Source organism: Lissotriton vulgaris, chromosome 1_2 (genome assembly GCF_964263255.1).
Source record: "Lissotriton vulgaris chromosome 1_2, aLisVul1.2, whole genome shotgun sequence".
Lineage (NCBI taxonomy): Eukaryota > Metazoa > Chordata > Amphibia > Caudata > Salamandridae > Lissotriton > Lissotriton vulgaris.
The window spans coordinates 320,137,595-320,143,594 of NC_141686.1; the positions used below are offsets into that span (position 1 = coordinate 320,137,595).

The 6,000-nt window shown below is 42.8% G+C and overlaps 1 long non-coding RNA gene across 1 annotated transcript in view; it reads left to right on the forward strand.

Annotated features, from left to right (window-relative positions):
* Positions 1-5,137, forward strand: part of LOC147736613 (uncharacterized) — a 70,579-nt gene extending 65,442 nt beyond the window's left edge. Inside the window, exon 3 of the long non-coding RNA XR_015307625.1 lies at positions 4,190-5,137. This is a non-coding gene — a long non-coding RNA (uncharacterized LOC147736613). The remainder of the gene's footprint in view (positions 1-4,189) is intronic.
* The last annotated feature ends 863 nt before the right edge of the window (positions 5,138-6,000 follow it).

Below are 6,000 nucleotides of genomic sequence, written 5' to 3' on the forward strand. Positions count from 1 at the left end.
ATTGGTGTTAGGAGCGGAGGTAGAGAATGTGCTTCTGAAACAAACAGAGCCGAGTTTCTTTAAAAAAAAACAAATCTAAAACAGTGGAAGCGGCGTATAAGATCTGGAGGGCTTTCAAGAAGAGTTTTGGCCTGAGTAGATTTAACGCCCATACCAGATTGGTGAAGAATCCCACATTACCACAGGATCTATTTGGGGATGCAATCTTTGGGGAGTGGGAAAGACTTGGGATTAAGAAGGGGGGGATCTCATAGGCCCTGAGGGTATGCGTCAATTTCCGGTACTCCAAGGGGTATTTGGAATGAGCTCAAGAAGCTTTTTTAAGTACCTACAGGCAAGAAGCTTTTTGGCGGGCATGACAGGTGGGGCACGAGGTTTTGAAAGTAACACAATACTGCAAGTCATTGAGGAGGGACACGGTTGTACAATTAGAAGATTGTACGCAGAGCTAATCAAGAACAGAGATGATCACTTAGAAAAGGTTGAATTGAAACGGATGAATAGAATAGGGACAGCGCGGGATGTTTGGGAAATCATTAAAGTTTGGTCATGAAATTCTCTGCTCCTCGGCCCTGCAAGCACAGCACTATAAAACCTTGTATACGCTGTATTACACACCTGCCGAAATAGCTCAATGGGGGGGTACGCAGGGAATACCCTGTCCTAGATGCGACAGCACTGATGGCGATATAATTCATATGTTTGTTACCTGCCCAGATCTGCGGCCCTTAATGGAAGGTATGGAAGTATTTTTGGACAGGGCATTAAAAGTGCAAGTTAAATTAACACCAGAGCTGGTTATGTAGGGGGTCTCAAGCGAGACTCCTTGCTGTAGTCAGGAATACTTTCTATTTGTAGCAATGGTAGTCTTTCGCTTGTGTATTGCGACAGCCTGGAAGGATAGAATACCTCCCACGACGCAGCAATGGGTAGCCAGGTTGCTGCACAGCTGTAATTAAGAAAACTCGATTTATGCTCGACGGGGAAAAAGGGGAGAGCAAAGGGGCAGCAAATATGGGCTCCAATTAAACAAATGGAGGGAAGGGGTGGGGTAACTTTTGCAAAATGTATGTTTTATTCTTACCTGTCTTCTCTCCTTCTCGTCTCTCTAATACTCCTCCATCTTTTCCCTCTCCATTATCAGCCAAGGCTTCCCAGATTTGTCCTTCATATTTTTATTTACTTTATTTGCGAATTCTCTATACAAAATGGATCTGTAATTTAATGGAATGTTTTTAATGATTGCTCCTGTTCAGAGTTTAAATGGAATTGTCCTGTGGGGGAGGGGAAGGGGGGTTAAAACTGTAGCAAAATTTTCAATTAAAAAAATGTAAAAAAAAAAAAAAAAAGGAATGTTCCCGACATTGCATCACCTCTCTAAAATCAGACAACAAATACAGTGGACTTTCACAAGTAAGAAATTACTTTCCAGCAACGATTAGCATTAAAACGTGCAACACGTTTTCACAAACGTAAACTTTCTAGCTATTTAAAAAAGTTTAGGCAAGTAGTGTCACAATATAAAGTCATTTTATATCAGCCCTGATTAAAATCTTCTAAAACATGCAATTTTCAGTCAGGTAAACCTAACAGCCCACTTAACTTCTCTCTCATCTTGTGCTGGGACATACTCCTGATAAATAAAATTGATCTAAAACCTACCAGTCAAATTTGTCAAGTGAATCCGCAGAAAGCAGCAGCCTGCGACCATGCTCTATGAAAAGCAGGGAGACACTGTGACTTGAATCACATCAACAGGTCTTTTTACGGCTTATGCTGAACAGGTCACAATGAGGAACTCATCATTCACACTATGACATCACCAAACAGCACAGAGCTTCAGGCTAGCAGTGCCCCTAACGCCATGGCAACGAAGGAAGCACTGGTACAGGAAAGTTCACCTATTTCTAATGAATTATTAGACAGATTTTGTTTTCATATTTGTTGTCAATTTATAAATCACTGTCCACTACTCAATTCAATTTAGAATGTACCTTAAATGAATGCCTCTGGCACTTGTTAACATCAAGTTAAAAATAATTTAGTAAAAGTAAGACTAGTGGATAAAAACAAAGAGTTTCTAAGGGCCTCATTTACAAACTTTTGATGCACGGCAGCGCTGCATGCCTTTCTGCTGTTCTGTTGTGCGTCAAAAGAAAATGTCAGGAATGTGCCTTATCTATAAGATACACCGCATTCCGTCCTTCTCCCATGGGCGGTGCACAAACAGCAGCCATGCACAAACACAGACATCCTTGCGTCATGTTGCAAGGATGCCAGCATTGCGGTATAATTGTTTTTGTACATGAACGGACACCTTCCTGCAAAAAAAGCAATAATTCATGGCATTTTCCTCTTTCTATGCGTGCTGCACAATGCATCAAGCATAGAAAGTGAAAAAAACTAGGAGGAGTGAAGGTGTTTCTCCTTGTTGTGCCACTCCCATACCTCCCATGGGGAGGTGTAGGATTATGACGCAATTCCAGATTTGCGATTCCACGTAAATATGGAAATGCTTCAGATTCCATGGGTGTTGCGTGGGAAAACCCGCAGCAACACACATGGAACTCACCTTTAACGCAGTGTCCTACATGAAAGGGGCACACGTTTACAATGCCATGAAAAGCCACGCACGGTGGCTTTGCGTGGCCTTGGTATTATGCTGTGACACTTTGGGGGTCATTAGGATGGCTGCCCGCCACCCTATCGGGAAACGGGACCACCCGCCATAAGGGCGGGGGTCCCGTGGGGGCAATTAGGATGCGCCCGCCACAGTGGCGGGCACATCATGCATTCCTGTGATTGTGGCAGGTGGGGCACTCAGCACCGCCCGTCACAATGCCAGGAAGGCACGTTGTGCACTTCCATTCACTACATGGCAGGCACCTCACGGTGGAACTGCTGGGGGGTACCATAGGTACCCCCCATGTGCACCCCCCACGGAAAGGCATGTCCCCGCCTGCATAGTAATATGGATCGCGGTGTCTAACAGACACTGCCACCATATTAAACCCTTTTCCACCCGGTCAACTCGTTGACTGGCCGGAAAAGCGATCTGCCCGTGATCCTAATGGGCCCCTTTGTGCTACCGAAGCATCAAAAAAGTGATGATCCAGCAGTGCAAAAGTGCCACTGGGGGCTCGTAAATGAGGCCCCAAGTGTCCAGCCAATAAAGAAGGTGTAATAATCACTTTTCATAAATAACACTGTACACCGCGGCTGTCATAGAGACACACCCAAGAGTAAGAAATCCTTGCATTTGGAAGTGCTCCTTTTCATTCACAATTAAGCACGTGCAGATTTTTGCTTCATTCAATGAAGTTCCTGATATATTTTTTGTTAACTATCGTGCAGCTGCCCGGTAGTACCACAAAAGCTTGACTTCTTAATCTGGTGCCCATGTAAAGCACACTAATCCCCCTCGGGCCAAGCTCGCACTATATAAAACTTCAAAAAAATAATAATTAAAAAAAGCATATTAGGATTTTATCCCGAGCAGGAAAAGCCAGCTTCAATGACTCAGTAGAGGCCAGTGGTGAGCGGTTGCACTCATTCCCACTCTGAACAAGCGGAACGGGCATCAGTACCCTTGACATTGGCACAAAAGACTCCCAGGAAAGGCACCTGTGTGTGTCTCACGTGCCACCTAGTTTCAATCTGTGATCTTGCCGAAGTCCCTGACAGATTGTGGGGCTTTGTCGGCTTACATACTACTAATGGAGCACGGATTCAAGAAAACAAAACTTGCTCAAAGAAATCCCTCATTAACAGTACTACTCATAAGAAATAGTAAAGAAAAGGAAATTAATATACACACACAACATTTACATATGGGGAAAAGAGCTTTACGCATGCTTAAATAATGAAAATAGAATGCAACGCGACTAAACCTCGCTTTAAACTGGAAAACGCTTTTGCACATGTGCGAATTTGAACTACGTAGATAGTAACGTGACTAACCCGTTTTGAGAGGGAAAACTCTCACGCATGCGCAGAAAGTACTAACATTAGGACCTGAGGCACCGCGGGCTTGGCATATGCTTTCCTGAATCTAAAAAGAGCTCTCGCTGCTAATGTTTTTTCTTAACGAAGGAAAAAATAACATGGGATAGAGTAGAAGTGGGTGGTGAACAGTGAAAATCAATTATTTGAAAAATGTAACATCTGTTTATCATTCCTTTACTAATAGTGTACGTTTGGGCCTCATGTGGCATACAAGAGAAAAGATGACAACAAAAATGGAGGCCAGCTAGACCCGCTGACCGAGTCACTGACAGGCTGCCAAGAGCCAAGGACATCTTCTCGACTGTGGAACTGTATTGAAATGTATTTTAAATTGTAACATTAAATACATGTGAAAGAAGTGAGACAGTGTATTAAATGAGCTAAAGGGAATGGGTTTGTTACACAAAAGAGTTTATTAAGAAATTAAACATGTCAGCGTGAGGTGATGACAAAACCTCTGTCCCTGCCCAATCAGAGTTCGTACTTCGTCAAGACTTGTAACTTTTGAGGGTGGGACGTGCAGAAATGAAGACTATAACTAGAGTGACTTAAATGTTAAGAGTTGTCATGCATCTAAGCGAGGCAAACATGAGTGCAAGAAAGAGAGATGCAAGAATTACTGCTGCTGAGGAAAGAAAGAACAAACTGGGAAGATTCACCTCTGAAAGACACTTGATTAGATCGAAGATTCTGGAAGAATAGCGAGGAGGGAGAGAGTGTAAGTGAGGGATGTGGCCCCGTGCATCGGGTCTGTAGAGAAGTTTAGTAAGTATTTACCCTGTCCTGGGTCTGTCCTATAGCCTTTGTCTCCTGAGTCTTAATCAGGAGACCTCCACCAGCCCTTTTTGGCCAGAGAGTTGGTTTTCCGTAATCATCTTTGGGTAATTATCATTCTGTCTTAAATTTGCATTTCTTCTGCAAATGTATGATATATTGTGTCTTTTGTCTCTTCATCTATCCTCTCTTAATGCATCAATTTTGCTGACTGAGTCTGTGAATCAGACGTGAATCAAACTTATATTGCTAAATGATTTTTTTCTCTTCTATTGAAATTTGATGGTGTTTGCACTGTTAATTTGTATTAATGAGTGTTCACTTATGACTGAGATTTAGATAAACGTTATTGAATCTTATCCAGAGTCTGTGGTTACTTCACTAAGATCTCTAAGTTTAGTTTGTTAAATTGTTCACATCACCATCAACTACTCAACTAATGGGACATCGACCAAAGGAAGACTGTTGACCTGTGAAGAGTAGTTAGACATAGAATACAAATGTCTCAGGTGCAATACTGTAACTCCTGTGAGTTAGCGAATCAAGATCAAAGTAAATTACAAAACTTGACTCCCAGCCAAACAGCCAGGGAACTTGAATATGTTTTTGGGCACATTGAATTTTTCATTTGTTTGTGATGTATTCGCCCCTGGCCTTTCGTTGGATCACTATTGTCCACATAGGATTACTTGCAATTCTGCCCCTCCGCAGCCCATCTCACAGCGGTCCCGAATAGGTTTCAGGCCGGCTAGTTCCCAACCTATATTTATTTTTCATTTTAAAGGTTTTATAAAGCGCTGGCTGGACCCGGAGGTATCAGAGCGCTTTACATGAGCATCAGATCATAGTTACAGGTTACATCGTTACAAAGGTTACACAGTTATTAGAGCATGGCAACATAGTTACTTGCAAGGTCGATATAAACAATAAGAACAAATACGAAAGGGGAAAAGCGAGCAAGGGGAAAGATTCAGGGGAGGGGGAAGGAGCTGGGGAAGTAGATAGGTAATGAAGGTGGGTCTGTGAAACACGACAGCCACACCCTGGGAGAGGGGGACATCTGGGGCTTCTGTTCTTTGCTTCCTCAAGCAATGAAGTACATCAGCAGGACCTAGTACTAATAGTAATAATATCACCTGCCTTTCTACCAGTGTCCTACTGTCATCTACAAAAATTACAGGCAAGGGTGCCCATTGGGGAACAATTATATACGGTACAGTT